This window comes from Pleurodeles waltl, chromosome 4_2 (genome assembly GCF_031143425.1).
Source record: "Pleurodeles waltl isolate 20211129_DDA chromosome 4_2, aPleWal1.hap1.20221129, whole genome shotgun sequence".
Classification (NCBI taxonomy): domain Eukaryota; kingdom Metazoa; phylum Chordata; class Amphibia; order Caudata; family Salamandridae; genus Pleurodeles; species Pleurodeles waltl.
In genome coordinates, this window is record NC_090443.1 from 253,731,856 (window position 1) to 253,753,273 (window position 21,418).

Below are 21,418 nucleotides of genomic sequence, written 5' to 3' on the forward strand. Positions count from 1 at the left end.
GCAAAAAGATTGGAGATGACCCTGCAAAAGGGAAAAAGTCCACCACTGTGGTAATTCTACATGCTGACAAGCACTGAACTCCCAGAATTCATGCATTAATTCTAGAGCTAATACATACTGACAAGCACTGAACTCTCAGAACTCATGCATTTATCACACCAAGACCAGGCTAGGCCTGTCCTGACACTTTGGTGACCTTAAGTAATATCAGGCCAATTGCACATCCTAGTGATGGCAATGATACATTTTGATTTCAGACTTAGAAAGATTAGTTGTTATTTTCTGTGTCTACCATGGTGACCACAGGTAATGGGGAACCATGATTTATTCCTTAAAGGAAGCCTGAGAAATGTCTGCTGCATCCAATGAAGGCAGGAGACAGACAAATGACCCAATACTGACTCAGGAAGGTAATGAGCAAAAATAAAAACACAGGACTCTTTTCAGGTCCTATATTTGGAACGTGTACAGATTAAAAATCCCTTAACAAGGATTAGAGGGCACATCTGCCAGATGCCAGAGTAATTCCAGCTTCAACAGAGTATATTAAAGTTGTTGAAGTTAAAAAGCTTGGAGTTGGATCGCAGGATTGAACTGGAGGATCTCTGCAAGGTGAACTACTGCTTTCCCAGCCCCAGCCTCTTGATGCCCCCTTGATACTCTTGACAAGTGTCATGGTCATCCAAAACATTTACTTTGCAATAATTAGAGTGTGCAAATCTGAATACTTCAGCTGGACATTACAAAATGGAAATCGAGTTATATTATGTTTTTTATTTTTTTAAACTGAGGCCCATGATTGAGAGAGATGGGCAGGGCTGCTTATATTGTGCTGCTAGAGGTGAAATTCTTGAACCGGCTCTCAATGGACAAAAGCATTGTCAAATCTGTTTTCATTAATCAAGAATGAAAGTCAGAGATTCAAAGATGATTTAACACTGTTGTAGTTTCAACCATAAGTGATTCTGACTCGTGATTCATCAGGTTAAGTCCCATGACCCACTGAGCGGCTTCTGGGAATCCAAAGTCTCTGGGTTCTGGAAGTTGCACACGGTTGCAAATCTGAAACTTAAAGGAATTGACAGAAGGGCACGACCAGGATGAGAGCTTGTGGCTTAAGTTGAGTCAACATGATAAACCTTACCTAACCTGAACATGCAAGGGTTGCTAGATGGATCTTTCTCTATTCTGTGGGTGGTGGTGCATGGCTGTTCATAGTTGGTAGAGAAATTCCTTTGGGTAATTCTGATAATGAACCACACTCCCCAATGCTAACTAGTTAGGTGTGTGGATGGCATTCATCTTCTTAGAAAACCAAGTGATGTTTAGCCACATGGGATACAGCAATAACAGAAATGTGGTGCCCTGAGATGTCCATGGCTGCACGTGTGCTATACCAAGTGGATCAGCATGTGTCAATCCTTCACCAATAGGTGTGGGCAATCAGCTGAACCCTGTTTGTGATAGGTATTGGGGATTGCAATTATTTCCCATGAATAAGGAATTCTCAGTAAGTGCGGATCATAATCTTGCATTGTTGTAGACCCTGCCCTTTGTAGGTGAACCTACTGAAGGATCATTAATCACAGAACTGCTTGAGTGTTGATGGCACCAGAATGACCGTTGACTGCCTCACAGACAAAAGCCAGGCACAGGGCATGTACCTCCTCTTGCAATGCCTTCCTGGACTGGGCCAAAGAGAGAGGGGGCTCTTGTCACCTGGGCTCTCCTGCACCAAATCATGGCCCATCTGGGCTTTAGGTGACCAAGGAGTGGCCCGACCTAGCTGAAGGCCACCCAGACATGGGAAGGAGCTGCAACCATAAGTGAACCACCGGCTCCTCTTGATGGAGATACTATGGTGCTTGGAGATGCGCCAGGCACAAACTCCAGCAGTCGTTCATGGTTGTTGCTTCGAGGGGCAAGAGAGGATCTGACTGTGGTTGCTAGGGCTTCCATGTGCTCAAACCACTGGTGGTTGTGTGAGTTGTTCAGACAGAAGAGGCTAACCTGACTCTCCTCTATCAGTACCAACCCACTGGGCATGGGGGAACTCAGTCTGATGGCATGGCATAGGGTTTCGTCTCTCGATGCTTAGAGGTCAAGCCCTTGCTTCTACTGGCTCTGGCAGGTGGTGGATGTAGGAAAGTTCCATCTTGCCTGGCATGTTACCCCCATATTTCACTGTATATATGTTGTTTTATTCTATGTGTCACTGGGACCCTGCCAGGCAAGGCCCCAGTGCTCATAAGTGTGCCCTGTATGTGTTCCCTGTGTGATGACTAACTGTCTCACTGAGGCTCTGCTAACCAGAACCTCAGTGGTTATGCTATCTCTGCTTTCCAAATTGTCAATAACAGGCTAGTGACCAATTTCACCAATTCACATTGGCATACTGGAACACCCTTATAATTCCCTACTATATGGTACTGAGGTACCCAGGGTATTGCGGTTCCAGGAGATCCCTATGGGCTGCAGCCTTTCTTTTGCCACCCATTGGGAGATCTGACGAATCTTACACAGACCTGCCAGTGCAGCCTGAGTGAAATAACGTCCACGTTATTTCACAGCCATTTACCACTGCACTTAAGTAACTTATAAGTCACCTATATGTCTGACCTTCACCTGGTGAAGGTTGGGTGCAAAGTTACTTAGTGTGTGGGCACCCTGGCACTAGCCAAGGTGCCCCCACATCGTTCAGGGCGAATTCCCCGGACACTGTGAGTGTGGGGACACCATTACACGTGTGCACTATACATAGGTCACTACCTATGTATAGCGTCACAATGGTAACTCCGAACATGGCCATGTAACATGTCTAAGATCATGGAATTGTCACCCCAATGCCATTCTGGCATAGGGTAGACAATTCCATGATCCCCCTGGTCTCTAGCACAGAACCCGGGTACTGCCAAACTGCCTTTCCGGGGTCTCCACTGCAGCTGCTGCTGCTGCCAACCCCTCAGACAGGTTTCTGCCCTCCTGGGGTCCAGGCACCCCTGGCCCAGGAAGGCAGAACAAAGGATTGCCTCTGAGAGAGGGTGTGACACCCTCTCCCTTTGGAAATAGGTGTGATGGCTGGGGAGGAGTAGCCTCCCCCAGCCTCTGGAAAGGCTTTGATGGGCACAGATGCAGCCCATCTCTGCATAAGCCAGTCTACACCGGTTTAGGGATCCCCCAGCCCTGCTCTGGTGCGAAACTGGACAAAGGAAAGGGGAGTGACCACTCCCCTGACCTGCACCTCCCAGGGGAGGTGCTCAGAGCTCCTCCAGTGTGCCCCAGACCTCTGCCATCTTGGAAACAGAGGTGTTGCTGGCACACTGGACTGCTCTGAGTGGCCAGTGCCATCAGGTGACGTCAGAGACTCCTTCTGATAGGCTCTTACCTCTCTTAGTAGCCAATCCTGCTTCCTACGTAGCCAAACCTCCTTTTCTGGCTATTTAGGGTCTCTGCTTTGGGGAATTCTTCAGATACCGAATGCAAGAGCTCACCAGAGTTCCTCTGCATCTCCCTCTTCACCTTCTGCCAAAGGATCGACCGCTGACTGCTCAGGACGCCTGCAAAACCGCAACAAAGTAGCAAAGACAACTACTGCAACCTTGTATCGCTTCATCCTGCCGGCTTTCTCGCCTGTTTCCTAGTGGTGCATGCTCTGGGGGTAGCCTGCCTCCTTCTTGCACCAGGAGCTCTGAAGAAATCTCCCGTGGGTCGACGGAATCTTCCCCCTGCAACCGCAGGCAACAGAAGACTGCATCACTGGTCCTCTGGGTCCCCTCTCAGCATGACGAGCGTGGTCCTTGGAACTTAGCAACTCTGTCCAAGTGACTCCCACAGTCCAGTGACTCTTCAGTCCAAGTTTGGTGGAGGTAAGTACTTGCCTCCTCACGGTAGACTGCATTGCTGGGTACCGTGTGATTTGCAGCTGCTCCGGCTCCTGTGCACTCTTCCAGGATTTTCTTCATGCACAGCCAAGCCTGGGTCCCTGACACTCTAACCTGCAGTGCACAACCTTCTGAGTTGTCCTCCGGCGTTGTGGGACTCCCTTTTGTGACTTCGCGTGGACTCCGGTTCAGTCCTCTTCTAAGTGCCTGTTCCGGCACTTCTGCGGGTACTGGCTGCTTCTGTGAGGGCTCCCTGACTTGCTGGGCACCCCGTCTGCCTCCTCATCCAAGTGGCGACATCCTGGACCCACATGGGCCACAGCAGTATCCAAAAACCCCAACCGCAACCCTTGCAGCTAGCAAGGCTTGTTTGCGGTCTTTCTGCGTGGGAACACCTCTGCAAGCTTCTTCACGACGTGGAACATGCACCCTCCAAAGAAGAAGTTCCTAGTCCTCTTTGTTCTTGCAAAACACCAAGCTTCTTCCATCCAGTGGCAGCTTCCTTGCACCCTCAGCTGGCATTTCCTGGGCTCCTAACCACTCGCGACACTGTTGCGACTCTTCGACTTGGTCCCCTTGTCTTACAGGTACTCAGGTCAAGAAATCCACTGTTGTTGCATTGCTGGTGTTGGTTTTCTTTGCAGAATCCCCCATATCACGACTTCTGTGCTCTCTGGGGGTTGTACGTGCACTTTACACCTACCTTACAGGGTCTTGGGGTGGGCTATTTTTTAACCCTCACTGTTTTCTTACAGTCCCAGCGACCCTCTACAAGCTCACATAGGTTTGGGGTCCATTCGTGGTTCGCATTCCACTTTTGGAGTATATGGTTTGTGTTGCCCCTATACCTATGTGCTCCGATTGCAATCTATTGTAACTTTACACTGCTTGCATTACTTCCTTTTGCTATTACTGCATATTTTTGGTATTGTGTACATATATCTTGTGTATATTTGGCATCCTCATAATGACGGTTCGCACTGAGATACTTTTGGCATATTGTCATAAAAATAAAGTACCTTTATTTTTAGTATATCTGTGTATTGTGTTTTCTTATGATATTGTGCATATGACACCAGCGATGTAGTAGGAGCTTTTCATGTCTTCTAGTTCAGCCTAAGCTGCTCTGCTATAGCTACCTTCTATCAGCCTAAGCTGCTAGAAACACCTCTTCTACACTAATAAGGGACAACTGGACCTGGCACAAGGTGTTAGTACCTCTGGTACCCACTACAAGCCAGGCCACCCTCCTACAGTGGATGGCTGATGTGCATGTGGAGCAACACTGCCTCATTTCTTGCCTCGTGACTGGGCTGCAGTTTGAAAACTTCTGCAGACCTGCCTGGATGTCTGGGTAGGCCGTAGGTGGAACTGCATGCCTCTACTGCCATGGTAGCTGATCACCTTCCTGGTGCTGAAGGGTGGGGCTCCTGGGCAGAGCACTGGGAAACATTTTTATTTATTGAGGCTTGCTCCAAGAGGGGAAGTCTGCTGGGGCACCTGACTTCTTGCTCTGTGGGTAGCAGACAGTTGGTGCTGCCTTCATCCCACTTGTCTTGTTAGTGGACGACTTAGCTTGCATCTCAATGAAGAAAGCAGCTACTTATGTGAATTTGTGTGAATTCCAGATCACATTGATCTTTAGCAATCTTGAAAGCACTTTGGGGCTCTGTGTTCCTTCTGGGACTATATCTATATAAGGGTTGCTTCAACATTTATCACTCTGGGGTCCTCGCGGGGCACAGCAGGGGCTGTCACAGAAGGTGTTGCTCCCTTTGTCTACCCCAAGGATCTGCACTGATCATCTGTCACAGAACTTGCACCCAAGTGTCCTTGTGCAGATCTATGCCTTCAGTACTCTTGGAAAACCAGGGAAGGGCAGGTGTCTGGGCTGCCCCGGTGTGTGAAACCCCCAGGGGTCCTGGCCATGAGTGGCTATCTTTTGTGCCCCATCTCTGCCTGTGTACTCTGGCCTCCATGTGCGAGGACTTACTGCTGCTGCCTGCAATGTGCTTGGCCACTCGGGTTGGTGGCTCACATATGCATGGGCCATCTAGTAGGTGGCTAATCTTGGTTCTTTGGTCAGTGCCTGGGTAACCAGATGACCAGGGGGACAGCCAGCTTGGCTATTTGTAGCTTCTTGCATCCCCCTGGGTTCCATAAGCTCCCACCTAGTGGGGCATAATAGTTGATGTAAATTGCTTCTTTGCTAGAATCAGAGGAACTTAACAACATTGGTTAGACAGGGCTGAGGTCCAGGAGGGCTGATATCACATCTGGGCATCTTGGACCTAGTGTCTAGATTGGTAGAAGCCAGCCATCGAGAGAGTGCAATCTTTCCTACCCAGGACAGGGGGACTTCTGGGGGCTCATTTCAGCTGACCATCTCCAAAATCACTGCGAAAGGTGTGGTGAAGCCAGCAATCAGGTCTGAAGGACCTGGCCCCCCAGGTACTGGCCAGAACAGCTTTCCCTTCCCAAGGCAGGGTAGTGTCAGAACAGGAAGGAGTCTGGGGCTCCTTTGGGCCAATCAGCCAAAAGGATCAAACAGTCAGAGGTGGGAGAAGCCATGACTTTGACTTGGGAGGCCTGTTTTCCACACGCCAGGGCTCCAGCCACCAGTAGAGCCACCTAGCCTGCCCGGGCAGGGTCACATTGGACCGGGGAGGAGTCTGGGACATCTCCAGGGTGAGCAGTTCCAGTCATTCCAAGTAAGAGGTGGGAGAAGTCATGGCTTTTGCCTTGGAGATCTGATCCTCGCAGGCCAGGGCTTCAGGCACCGGGCAGGGCCACCTTCAGTACCAAGGGCAAGATGGCATCAGAACAAGGAAGAGTTTGAGACTCCTTTGGGCTGAACAATTCCAGTAATCCCTAGAGATAGGCAGGTGAAGCAATGGCTTTCACATTGGAGGCCTGTTTCCACAGGCCAGGATTTCAGCCACCAATCAAAGAAACCTTGTCTGCCCAGGGCAAGATGGCACTCAACGTGCAAAGGTTTGCCAGGTTTGAAGACTTTCTCCTGTTAGCTTGTCAACTTAAAAAAACAGGTGTTGGCTAAAACGTCACCACTGATGATTCATTCTCAAGGTCTATCCAATCAGTGGATAAATATGGGCACGAACTCAGAGTCTGGTCAATAAACCACGTTATGGTCAAATTAACATTTTTCACATCCTTAGACTCAACCAGTCATAGACATCTTTCACTGTTGCTCATAGTGCTTTTTCTGAGATCCTAACTACAGAGTGGCACAAGTGTTGTGGGAAGTAGCAACGTTTTTTCTCTTAAATTTCCTGTATTTTTAGTGATTCTGCAATTACCTATGCTAGTTTACAAAGTTTTATTTTTGCCGGCCTTCTTTTTTTAAATCAAGACTTTCATACCACCCTTTAAATGGTGTCCAAAAAAATGATCGAACTGAAAACAAAGAGAATATATTTATGCTTTCTGTAAACAATACCTCTATTGCACTATTAAAGAGATATGGGGATATATTTATGAGAAGTGCTGCAGCACCCAGTGCAGCACCACTTTTCTTACGCCCCTTAGCGCCCCCCCTAACTCCATTATGTGTGCGCTGTATTTAATATATGGCGCACCATGGTGGTAGTTAGGGAGCTAGCGTCTGAATTTATGACGCTAGTTCGGCGCTTTGCAGGATTAGAGTAAAAAATGTTGACACTAATCCTGCAAAGCACCCAGAGGCCCATTGTACCCAATGCGAGCCTTCTTTTAACGCCTCCTCACAGCAGGCGTTAAAGGTCCCGATTAAAATGATGCAAAGAAATCTCTTAGATTTCTTTGCGCCAGTTTTTCGGCGCCTTCTGGCGCAGGCATAATGTAGTGCAAAGGTTTACAAAGTGGCTAAATAAATGCATTGCACCACTTTGTAAATATGTAGCCATGTTTTGGGCCACCTAAAGCCACATTAGCATAATAAAATTATGCTAATGTGTCGTTACAATGGCGCTAGGCCCTCTTAAATTTTGGCCATGGTTTCTGCATACATCTAACTAGCTCAGTATATGTTGTTCTAGATCAATTTATTTTGACTTACATTTTTCTCTCCACATCAGGGAGTGACCACAAAAATGACTTTGGAGTGGCTCATAAATATCTATACTCATTTAATTTGAGGGATTTCTCCACAGAACACATTATGCCATACATCGATCCACATTTTAATTTTAAAAAAATAGGTGGAAGGCTTATTCCATAGGTTGATCAGTAGGACACAGTACGGACCACAGGAGGTCAGGCGATGGACTTTACATGGGATTAACAATATAGGAACTGTTTACACACTTAAACACGTCTTTCAAGCTACAGTATTGACACACTTTTATCAATTTGGCTTAATACAATGAGTGTCATATGTGCAAGGAGAGAGATTAATTTCGACTGCCTCGAGATAATGAAAGACAGGCAGGAGCCAGCTGAATGTGTGCAACATTGTGAACAAATTATATTATAGGAGAAATGGTGGAGGTTGAAATAAGAAATCATCACATTGTCAATGCGAGTTTTTTAAAACTTGTATGAAAAGCCAAGTAACCAAGAAGGAATATGTCCCCTTGCCTTCATATACTTTCTGTAATATGTGTATTTTGTAATCTCTATAATAGCCTGTGTAATATTTTCTCATTACAGGTTCTTTCAGGCATCAAACACACTAACAGTAAGAAAATGGTGGATCATTTTTCCAGAATGTTTTTTATTACAAAGAACTGGTTACATTACCATTTTCCATTGTTAGTTGGTAGAATTTAAATTACAGCCACGATCATTCAGCAAGTGTAATGTGGGATGATTGTACTCGGCAGTCCTAACACCCTCTCTGTGCACCATCAGTCAGTAGGTTAGAAAACGCAAAGATCTTACTTTGGGCTCACAGTCAACAGTAATGCGGTGGGCAGTTAATAGTGATGGGGAGGACTGGGGCACCCACCGTCCTCACCCATCTTTTCCTCCTCCATTCCCGTCCCTTTTCCTTCAAAAACCTTTAAAGTGGAACATGGCCAGCAATTGATCACAGAGCTCTGGCATGAAACAGTGCCGGTCTCGGGAAAAAAATCTCTTATTTAAGAGATTTTGGAATAGGGCAGTGTTACAAGTCATCTTGCTGCGCTGCCCTATGCCTAAGTGAAAGGGAAGTAATGCACCATATTTATGCTATATGGTGCATTCCTGTCCTTTCCCGCTACGCTGGTGCTATTCTGGCAACCTAGCGCCAATGCTTTCCATGCAGGATTGTTTTGTGCAGGAAGGAGCATGTTAATTAAAGTACTTTTTGTGATTAGGAAGTTAATAAATGATCATACATGCTTTCTGTCACACATCTTAGCTGTCATTCGTCTATTTATCCACTCCGTGACTCATTCTTGCATCACCCTCCGACACAGCCACAATAAAAACACGCACAAACTCTAAAAATTGAGCAAGATAAATTAAAAGAATGTGCCTAGAAAAAAGTACATGTTGCGGTCCAAACGTATGCCGCATAAATGTGTAATAGCAAAACTAAACCCAGCAGCTTGTATCATTCAGCATAGGTATTGTAAATAGTCTATTGTTTCAAAGTTCCTTTCTGGTCATCACATTTAAAACCAAAATATTAGCTATCTTGGAATCGTATACACTGTAGACTCACCATTCTATAATGGTCTGCTGGTTTATAGAAAGTGGCCACAGGGGATGTAGTCCACTGCAGTTTAAATGAGCAGCAAGCAAGCAACCTGTTAGCATTGCCAAAGATATGTAGGGGCATATTTATACTCCGTTTGCGCCGAATTAGCGTCGTTTTTTTCGACGCAAATTCGCGCAAAACTAACGCCATATTTATACTTTGGCGTTAGACTCGTCTAGCGCCAAAGTATGAGTAAAGAGCGTCATTTTTTTGCGTGAACGCCTTCCTTGCGTTAATGAGATGCAAGGAAGGCGTTCCCGTCTAAAAAAATTACGGCGACGCAAATGCGTCGTATTTATACTCCCGGGCAAAAATCACGGCCGGGAGGTGGCGGGTCAAAAAACCCCGCATTTGCACCACTATTTAACGCCTGGGTCAGGGTAGGCGTTAAGGGGCCTGTGGGCTCAAAATGAGCCCACAGGTGCCCTCCCCTGCCCCCAGGGACCCCCCCTGCCACCCCTGCCCACCCCAGGAGGACACCCAAGGATGGAGGGACCCACCCCAGGGACATTCAGGTAAGTTCAGGTAAGTATAATTTTTAATATTTTTAAATTTTTTTTGTGTGGCATAGGGGGGCCTGATTCGTGCCCCCCTACATGCCACTATGCCCAATGACCATGCCCAGGGGACATAAGTCCCCTGGGCATGGCCATTGGGCAAGGGGGCATGACTCCTGTCTTTACTAAGACAGGAGTCATTTAAATGGCGTCTGGGCGTCGAAAATAATGGCGCAAATCGGGTTGAGGCGATTTTTTTGCCTCAACCTGACTTGCCCCATTTTAAGACGCCCTAACGCCATTTTCCCCCTACGCCGGCGCTGCCTGGTCTACGTGTTTTTTTTCCACGCACACCAGGCAGCGCTAAATTTTTTGACGCTAAACTGCGTTAGCGCAGTTTAGCGTCAAAAAGTATAAATATGGGCCGTAGTATCATCTTATGAAATATTAAAATACAAAGAGGAGAATCAAAGAAATGAAAGGGGAACTGTAAAAGATGAAAATCGAAAACTAAATTACTGGCCAACAAACTCTGGCATTGAGGTACACTCATTTTCTCGTGGATGGACCCATGTGACAGAAAGTGCTGTCATTCAGAGGGCAGGAGACCAAATGAATGATGTGGATCGAATCTTATGCATTACGAGGTCATGGATGTAAAAAGATTGTAAATGACACTCAAATAGGCCAATGGCAGAACAGAACTGATCCAAAGAACATCTATATACTCACATGTATATACATTTATATAAATTGATGTATGTTTTATTTAATAATTGTTTTATTACAACATTGGTGCAGACAACTAAGAAAATATTGTAGCAAGAATTATTTCAGTGCACATCTTCTTCCTCTAGTGTTTGTGAGAGGTGGTAAACTACACCAAACTCCTTCCCCATAAAGGTTATCTGCGATGTTTCATGTAATAAAATACCTATGTGTAGACTTCAATACAAATAAATAAACATTCCCTCGAAAATGCCTATTGATTTAAACATATCACACAATCAATATATCACACCTACCATTTTTATCATATATTTTCCTAATAAAAAGATCTGACCTATGGCATTAGAAATAATATTTCTTTACAAACCAATCAGAATCTAGCTATTATCATTGGCGTTTCACCATAACCAACTGAGGCCTCCTGTGCTGACCTTAAGCTTCCCCATAAGGCAACCTTCAGGCATACAGTCATACAATCATATATTATTCAAAATCTCTTGCATGAGGCCCTAACAAGGATTCTCACAGTGTGATCTATACCCATGGTTTGTCAATAGGTGTAACCAGCACTACAACCCTTGTCTACTATAGCAATCTGTTAGATCATTGTAACAAAATATGTGTCTGTAGAGTAATAACAGTTTATCATTAAATGCCAATTGATTTATGCTTTTCACAAGTGATATGTCATGTAAACTGCAGTCATCATAAGTTTTCATTATATACAATTAGGTCTAAAAGCTTTCCCATTGGTTTATCACCATCCATAACTGATACTTACTCTATTGGCCATAATCCTTCCCACTCTTCCTTCCTTTCCAAGTCAGCCATCGGGAATACTGTGAATAAATTATAAATATGCACAAAATACAGTTGTCAAAGCCATATGAAGTCCCCACTAATATAGTGTAATATGGATTACCATAGTGCAAATCATGTATTCCCATGGTTTGTTTGGATGGGTCACCAACATCAAAACCATTGTCTACTACCGTAATTTTCCAAGTAACAAAATACCTACCTAGAGGCTTTAGCACAGCAAAATAACAATTCACCCTTGTATACATGCTTTTCAGAATAAGTATATGAAGCCTACCTGATTTATCATAACTTTTCATTATAAACTGATCATACCTAAGGACTCACACATAACATAGACCAGAGAAAAAGAACCATTGTAAATTAACGTGTTACCTAAGTCACTGTAAAAGCTTTACAAGGTAATGAGTTTAAGCTCAGGCGGCTATATTGGCACTAGTTCTGACAGTTTGATGAATAAACAAAATATTCACAGCTTTGTAGGGTGGGGGAGTACTACTTCATTGGAACCACACATCTCCTGCTGCATCAAAACATGAATACTAACATGTTGGTGGAGCCAAATGCCCTCTCTGTACTACTGAAAGCTCTTTATTATGTTGATTACATCACGTCTAAAAGCAGCTGCAGTGTCAAGTCAGACCTAATAATGCCATCTTGAGATGGTGATGGGAGAAGAAAAAGTGAGGCATTTGGGAGATATTGAAAAAAGAGTTAATACCTTTGACTAGAGCACTCACATGCCTTCAATATATTAATGCTTATTTCCAAGTCTAACAGAGCAGGACTATCTTTGGTGTCTTTTATTTATTTCAATTGAGTCACCAAACCATCACTGTTGAAAACTATGAATAAATAGAGTAACAGCATTGCCAAAAACTGGCTACTCAAAATATGAGTGGAAGTCAGTGTAATGTCAAAGAGTTATTAAGAATTTAGAACTAGCTTTAAAACTGCTGCAACACTTTTGAAATGCAATAAATGTTCAGAATTTGCACATGTTCCCAAAAATTGCCTACACAGCACTGGGGCCAACATTTTACAAAGGATGGACACTGAGGATATTTGGGCCTGATTTGGAACTTGGCGGGTGGGACATAATGGAACTTGTGATGTGGCAGACGCGATATTCGGCACGTTTGTGATGGAGTATCCCATCCACCAAGGTCGTAATCAGTCCCTATGTCTTGAATGCCCAAAAGGTTACTAAGACTTACTATCATTATGCCAGTGTCATTTAGAAAAGAGTGAACATCTGACATGGACGCCCAAATGTTACCAAGAAGTAATACCATTATGCTAGGCCAGTATTTATTAAGAGCTACAGTTATCATGCAATGAATACGCACCTATACCACTAAGCCAGTGACATCATCTTATCAGGAGTGGACCCTTTGTCAGGTATCCAACCATTATGCCTGAAGCAGCATTTTACCAAGGGTGTACATCTTGCCATAGTCAAGAATTGCCACCATTTTGTCCAGGGGTAGTGTTTCCCAGGGTCTGGGCACTGTACTCAGTACTCATGTGCGCACATGTACACACAAGCCCTTTCAAGCACATGCACACACAAACATACTGTTAGAAATTTGGTTTTCTAGTTGGCACAGGTATGCACTCGGTCCAAGTAGGGACCACAATCCGTGTTAGGGTGAGCTGAATAGACAACCAAATTAACCTGTGCTCCCCTCTCCCCGGTAGCTTGGCACACAGCAGTCATACCTAACTTAAGAGGCAATATGTAAAGTATCTGTGCAACACTTAAATTACCGTAACACAGTGAAAATATCTAAAAAAGACTCCACACCAGTTTAGAAAAATAACTATTTTAATGAGTTAAACAAGACCAAAACAACAAAAATCAAATAAGTATAACCTGAGACATTAATTTTGAAAGCACAAAAATGTAATATAGTGCTTAGAAATCAATAGTGCTTAAAGATTACTTTAGATCATTCTGGACTGGGGTAAATATAAGGTTCAGGATGATGGCAATGAAGGACAGACCGGTTCCAGTATCCATGCAGGGCCTGCTGAAAAAGTACCTTGGATGGAGAGTTGCGTCAAGGACAAGGAGGCGATGCAAAGGTGATGCGTCATGTGAGATCTGTGCAGTCTGGGAAAGTGATGTTCTCATGGTGCGGCATCAAACCCTTAGCAATGAACATGATGTCTTGTCGTTGAGCTATGCAGCGGGTGATGGAAAAGCGATATGCCAGGGCTGGCGGTGATGCGTCAATCTTGAGCGGTGCAGCCAGTGATGGAAATTCCTCATCCTTGGTAGCAATGCATCTGCGTCAAGGAGGGATACAGCGGTTCTCATCACTACAACAGCAGTGATGCATCAATTTTGTAGGCAAACAGCTGCAAAGCCCACTTTCAAGGTCGAGGACTGGATTGGCACCTCTTGGCAGGACAGGACTCACAGTTGGCAGAGACCAGCAGCTGATACAGGGTTGAAGGAAGTCTTTGATGGCCCTGCCACTTCAAAAAAAGAGGCAAGCCACCAAGCTCTTGGAGTCACTTAGGTTCTTGGAGGATGTAGAGAGGCAAGTACAGTCCTTCTCGCTCCCAGGCATGAGGCAGCAGGCCAACACAGCAAAGCAGCTAAGCAGAGTGATAGCCCCTCCTGGTAGCACAGCAGTCATACTTCCTGGCAGAATGTCCTCAGATCCAGAGGTTTTTACTAATTTATTGGGGTTTTGCTTCCATTATGTATACACAGTTGGGACTTTGAGGTGGAGGAATTTTCAAAGGGAGGCCTTTGAAGTTCACAAGGTCTCTGTCCTACCTTCCTGGCTCCAGACACTCTGCAGGTGGGATGCAGCTTTCTATGTGGTGACAGGCACAGCCCTACTCCGATGCAAGTGCCAGCTCCTCCCTCCAAAACTAGCTCAGGAAGGCCCAGCAGCCTGATGATGGGCCATCATGATGTGAGTGTCACATCCTAGTTCCCTTTTATGAGTGACTTTCTAAAGGGAATGCACAAAGCCCAACTATCGCCCACCCCAGACGTTTATTAAGAGACAGGCAGAGGCACAGAATAGTTAAAGTAACAACATGCCAACTGTCTAAGAGACTTTTCAGACTTGCAAATTAAAATCTGATGCCACCCTAAACTGAGATTTTCAATTGTGAGACCATGGACACCAAACTCCAAATGTCTATCTTTTCCCAATTGGGAATTACACCTACAAACTGTAACAAGGTAATCCCAATGTTAACCTAAAGAGAGATAGCCCTTGCAGTAATGAAAAAATAATGCACTTGTTTTTCACTGCCAGAATATGTTAAACTTAAAAGTACATGTCCTACTTTTTAAATGCATTGCACCATGCACTTGAGACTTGCTAGAGTATACCTTAGGGGTGACTTACATGTTCTAAAAAAGAAGGTTTGGGCCTGGCAAGTGTTGAAATGGCAATCTAAAACTGAACACACAGGCTCTGCAGTGGCAGGCCTGAGACATGGTTAAAGTGCTACTTTAGTGGGTCGCACCATCAGTGCTTTAGGCCCACTAGTAGCATTAGCAGTGCACTTTATTAGGGACTCATAAGTAAATTAAATATGCCATCTGTGGATAGGCCAATGTTACCATATTTAGAGTACAGAGCAGCTGAACCTAAGCACTGGTTAGCAGTCATAAAGTGCACAGAACCCTAAAGCCAGCAAAAATTAATTTAGCAAAACAGAAGGTCAGTAGGCAGAAAGCCAGGGGAAACCGCACCAAGGATGCCAGGACAAACACATGCCCCTCCCCCTGCTGAAAGTGGGTAGAGTTGTTAAACCCCTTGGGCGTTCTCTCCACTAAGGCAGAAGAACCTAGAGAGACCATCAGCATTGGCATGGTCTGTTCTAGGACAGTGTTCCACCATAAAGTTAATTCCCTATAGGGAGCTAGACCACCTCAACAGCTTGGGATTCTCACCCTTTGACTCCATTTACCATCTGATGGGCCTGTTGTCTGTTTGCACCTGGAAGTGAGTGACAAACAGACATGGCTTTAGCTTCTTCAGAGCCCAGACCACAGCATGGGCTTCTCTTTCAATTGCGCTCCAACTCTGTTCCCTGGGGAGTAGCCTCTACTGATGAAAGCTACAGGCAAATCTGGCCGTCTTGCATCTAGCTGAAAAACAGACTCTTGGGAAGAAAATAGGAACTGTCAACACAGTACTGTGGACATGGCTTCCTTCAGGGGGTAAAAAGCTTTCTGGCAAGTCTCTGTCCAGATTATCTGACATGTCTGCTTCTTGGAAGTTAGCTCAGTTAAGGGGGCAGCAATGGTGTCAAATCCCTTGATGAATCTCCTATAGTGACCAGTAACATCTAAGAAGGCTGTCACTTCTGTCTTGGTCTTGGGGAGTTCCCAAGCCAAGATGGTTTCCATTTTGGTCTGGAGAGGCTGCACTTTGCTACCTCCTACTTGGTGACCCAAGTGGACCACTAGACTCTGCCCTATCTCACACTCGCTGGCCTTGATAGTCAGGACTGCCTTCTGCAGAGCTTGAAGCACTTCCTCAAGGTGGTGCAGGTGGTCCAACCAGCTAGAACTAAAGACCAAAATGTTGCTGAGGGAGGCAACACTGAGGTTCTCCAGTCCAGCTTAGACCTGGTTGACCAGCCTCTGGTAGGAGGCAGGGGTGTTCTTCAACCCAAAAGTGCCCTTCTGATGTAGAGAAGGCAGACCTCTCCTTTGTCCCATTGGTCAAGGCAATCTGCCACTACCCAGAAGTTAGGTCAAATGTGCCGAGAAACTTGGCAGCACCAACCCGATCTACGAGCTCATCAGCTCTGGGGATGGTGTGTATATCGGTCCTAGTGACTGCATTGAGTCCACAATAGACTACACAGAACCTAAGTTCAGGTGGAACACCTGGTAATGCAGCCTTGGAGCCCAGCACCGCTGGGCTGGCCCAAAAACTGTAGGAGGGCGTATTTTCCCCCAGTGCATGAAGGACATCCTCCTTCATGTTTGCCCTCACTTTATAAGACAACCTGTACATTTTGTTTTTCACAAGTAAACTGTCCCCAGTGCCAATATTATGGGTGCACCAAGTAGTAAGCCCTGGGGCAAGTGAGAAGAGTGAGGCAAACTTCCCCAGCAACTGACGGTAGTCTCTCTGTTGGTCTAGGGTCAGTGTAGGGGAGAGGCTGACACCCTCCACTGACCCATCTTGCTCTTTGGAGGATAGGAGATTGGAGAGAGGTTCACTCACCTCTTCCACCCTATCATCAGATACCAGGAGTATGGTAATCTCAGACCTCTCGTCTGTAGGCAAACAACTGACATGGCAGGAGAACATCCCACTTATGACTCATGGGTTCAGGTAGACCCATAATCATACCCTTGAGGGTTCATTTGAATCTCTTGACCATCCCAATGGTTTGGGTGGGGTGGTAAGGAAAGGAGGACTTTTAGGTTTTACCACACTCCTTCCACCGGGCCTTCATGTAGTTAGGCATGAAGTTGGTAGCCCTGTCAGGTACTACCTCCTTGGGGAAACCCACATGGGTAAAGATCTCGATCAGTAACCTGGTCACGGCAGATGCAGCTCCTGTCCTGGAAGTGATAGCTTCTGGGTACTGGGTGGCATGGTTTACAAAGACCAGAATTAATCTGTTGCCCATGGCTTTCTTGGGATCCAGTGTCCCCACAATGTTGATGCCAACCTACACAAAAGGGGCTGCTAATGACATGAAAAGGTTGCAGGGGGGCCTTGTACTTCACTCCTGACTGTCCACTTGCTTGGTGGGTATAATAAGACCAACAGTATGCAACTGAGGCCTTCCTACTTTGAGGCTAATAAAAGTTAGTAACAAGCCTGGCAAAGGTCCTGTCTTTCCCCAAATGACTTGCCAGTGGCACATCATGAACCAGACCAAGTAGGAACGTCCTGTAGCACTGGGGGGGCACCAACACACGTGTTTCACCATGCTCAGGAGCCGTAGGCTCACTGTACAGGAGATAACTCTCCCAATAGATCAGGTGCGTGCCAGAGGCGTCACCAGTTGCCTGGGCCTCAGCCTGATGCCGAAGACCCACAAGAGCCGCGCACTCCTTCTGCACCTTGCAGAACTCCTCCTGGGCGGGACCTCCTTCCTGCTGCCACTTGGACAGCTCAAGCATGTTCCCCAGTTTGACAACTTCATCCCTTATAGGTATCAGGACCTACCTCTCAGGTTTAGCTTCCTCCTGGACCGTGGGAAATTTAGGGTCAGGGTTACTGCATCCCTTGCCCTGCCTCTTCTTGGCAGGATCCTTGGCCATTTTTCTAGGCTCCAGGGCCTTCTAATCACCCTCTTAAGCTGCCATAGACTGTGTGATCAGGCACACCCACACAGACAACCCCAACATAATAAAGTGTGATCTGAGCTCCACCTTCCTCCAGGTGGCATGCTCCAGGTCATTTCCCAATAGACAATCCACAGGAATGCATGGACTTGCAGCTACCTGAAGCAGACCTGAGATCCCTTCAACCCGCATTCAAATGGAACCAGGGCCACTGGGTAATTCTTCTCACGGTTGTCAGAAGCAATAACTTGGTAGAACACATTAGGGACTACCTGCTCTGAAGACAGCAGATGACATCTGACAGTTGTCATATTGGTTCCTGTGACTCTCAATGCCCAATCCCTCTGCCCATTGATGGCGAGCAACTGACAGTACTTCCTGGTATTTCCAGGCATGTGGGTTCTCTGCACCATCTCTTTGTCACCCAGGGACACTAGGGCAACATCTACATTGTCTCCAAAGCTATTTGGTGAAATCTCTTGCCCATGCATTACACTAGCAAATCCCAATGACTACCCTCTGTTGGGGGACTGTGCCTGCTTGGGGCACCTGGCATCCCCTTTGTAGTGTGTTTCTTGCTGACACTCAAAACACTTCAGGGTAGCCTTCCCTACAGGTATACTGTCAGGGGACCACTACTTTTTCTTCTCAGTAGGGAAAAGGGAACCCTGCCCCCCATAACTAGTTTGGGGCCCCATTGTGAACTCCTTCCTATTTTTGCCCCCCTCCTTCTTCTGGTGAAGAGCCTGCTCAACCTTGTGGTGATCCACCCCAGATACCTTCTTGTGAACCCTGGTGTAGACCCAGCGGTCTGCCTTCTTTGCAAGCTCCCTGGGGTCAGTGATCTTACTGTCAACAAGGTGTAGGCGCAGATCTGTGAAACAAAGACTGAACAGGTGCTCTGTCATAAAAAAAAAATGTACTGCCCCTGGTAACCCTTTACCTCAATGCCTTTCCCTCAACCCTCCAGTGCCTTGTGCCTTGCAAAAAAGAATTTAAATAATCCACCTAGATCTTTTTGGATAACTTCTGACTGTCCCTGAATTGCTGTCTGTACTTTTCGGGGCTCAGACCAAACTATTTGATCAAGGCCTCCATCATGGGGGATACTTCTTACGGTCTCTCCTTTCAAGGACCAGTAGAGGGGCTCTCCCCTTACTAGGAATGTGCCTCCCCAGGCTAGCTCTCCAATCCTCCTCAGGGACCCTGTGCATCTGTAGAGCAATGTTGTAGGCCTCAAACCATCTGTCTATGCCTTCTCCCACCACAAATCAGACACCAGACCCTTGGGTATGTGAAACCTGTCAGAGAGCCCTGAAGAATTCTGGGCTGGACTCAGCACTCCTGGGTTTGATGTCAAGCTCTCGCAGGCAGAACTCCTGAGACAATATCATTTTCTTATCCTCCATGGAAGCCAGCTCCAGCTTTATCTTTCTCTCCTCCATCCTATCTGCCGGCTCCTCTGGTGACAGGCTCCTAGATTAAATGCTGCTCCCTGGCCTGAGAAGGATCTCTGCTCTCCTGTCCCAAAGCGTGTCCCAGATTCTCCACTGAATCCTAGTCCATTCCACATTCTCCTCCTCAGGGGCCTGCATCTCTAGCTTCTATCCTGGCCCTCAGTGCTTTTTGCAGCTCCACCTTCTTAGTTAGGACTTTAGTAGAGACCCCAAATGCCTTACAAACTCCCTGAGCTGAGTAACTGTACACCTCTTTTGCTTGGCAAATTCAAAATCCAGGTTTGCAGGTACAGTGCAGTTATGGGACCTCCAATCAGAGACAAGATTTATGAAAAGCAAAAATATCAATCAGAGATAATTGAACATTTTAAATCCCAATCAGCTAGAATAAGAAAAAATTGCCAATGGAGATCAGAGACAATTCATTCTAATTGGTCTTGGTATGGGTGGTAGTGTAAACCAAATTACTGCACAGTACTGCAAACACACAAGTTCTATCCTCATCGCTGATCACCAGTGTGAGAAATAGGGTTTCTAGTTGGCAGAGGTATGCACCATTTCCAAGTAAGGACAACAATCGTAGTCAGGATAAGTCAAACAGCCAACCTAAATTAACCTGTGCTCACCCTTTGGTAGCTTGACACAGAGCTGTCAGACTTAGGCCCTGATTTATACTTTTTGATGCAAAACTGCCCTAACACACTTTTGCATCAAAAGGTTTAGCACCGACTAGCGTCATTATTTAACGCCACCCGGGCATCATATTTATACTATGACGCGGGGTGGCGCTGAACATAGTTTAGAGTAATTTCTTTTTTTGACTCAACATTGTGCCTTGTTGTAAAGGCAAAATGACGTTAACGCAGGAAAAATGACTCTAATCCGTTTTACGACATGTACACATGTCTCAAAACGGAAATGCACTATTTTTGTTTAGAAACCTGACAAATACAGACCCTAATGGAGAAAACAGTGCAAAGGAGAGGCAAAATGGACCCAGGAAGCCAGGAGAGCCCCCAGGGGGACACCAATCAACCAGGAACTAGCCAGAAGGACACAGACAAGACCCAAGGGAGGGAGAAGAAAAAGAGAAAGTTGTGTTTCAGTCTCGGAGGAGCATGAAATACTGGTGAGAGAGGTGACCGAGCATCAAAATCAACTCTTTGTCACCTCCAAATTGCCAATTGGAAGGAGAAAGGCAATTTGGCAGCAGATAGTAGACAAGATTAACAGTGTGGCAGATGTCAGGATAACTCTAACAGAGTGCAAGAAATGCTGGCATGACTACAGCAAAGGACAAAGGCCTTGACCTGCATGCACGCCTATTACATTTCAAATAAGTGTTACGTGAATGGAATAAAAAATATGGAGCACCATGTTGTGGACAATTGCCCACCCAGTCCTACATATACATTAGAATACAGAGTTGCACCAAATAGTGTTCAAAATGGTGCATCACTGTGTTGTGAGAATTATGGTGTCTCCCAGTGCACTTCTTAGTCACATATGAGCCTATTCGTGGCTTGTCATCACTTTATTTACACATTGAGCACCAGAAGCCTCACAAGATACGACTCTCTGCTCATGCATGGGGAACCTTCAAATGGGACACAATGTCACCATCCAGCCTACTTTGATATCTGATCATTTGACCGCTTATCACTTCTAGCATTGTGTGCAACACACATGACTCACTCACACCAAACTCTCAATTACTACACAGGACAGGCATTATGACACGTACTGGATTCATCTGGGTCCTCAAATCTTGCCACTTTGCTAATGGTGTAGAGGGCAGGTCCACCTGTGAGATATGGATGGAAAACCATGCTTAATGTCATAAAAAAAACTGTAGTAGTAGTCACTACTATTGGACAACCTATTACAGTGTGGATTATTTTAGAGGAGTGAGCAAGTTATCCTGGTGTAAAACAGTGCAACAGACACACCACTGCAAACTCACGATGACACTGACACTCAAGTGAGTAAGAGCCACGCAACTGCACACTTACACTGGGCATGAAAATCATGTAGTGCTACACGCTGCAACAACCATA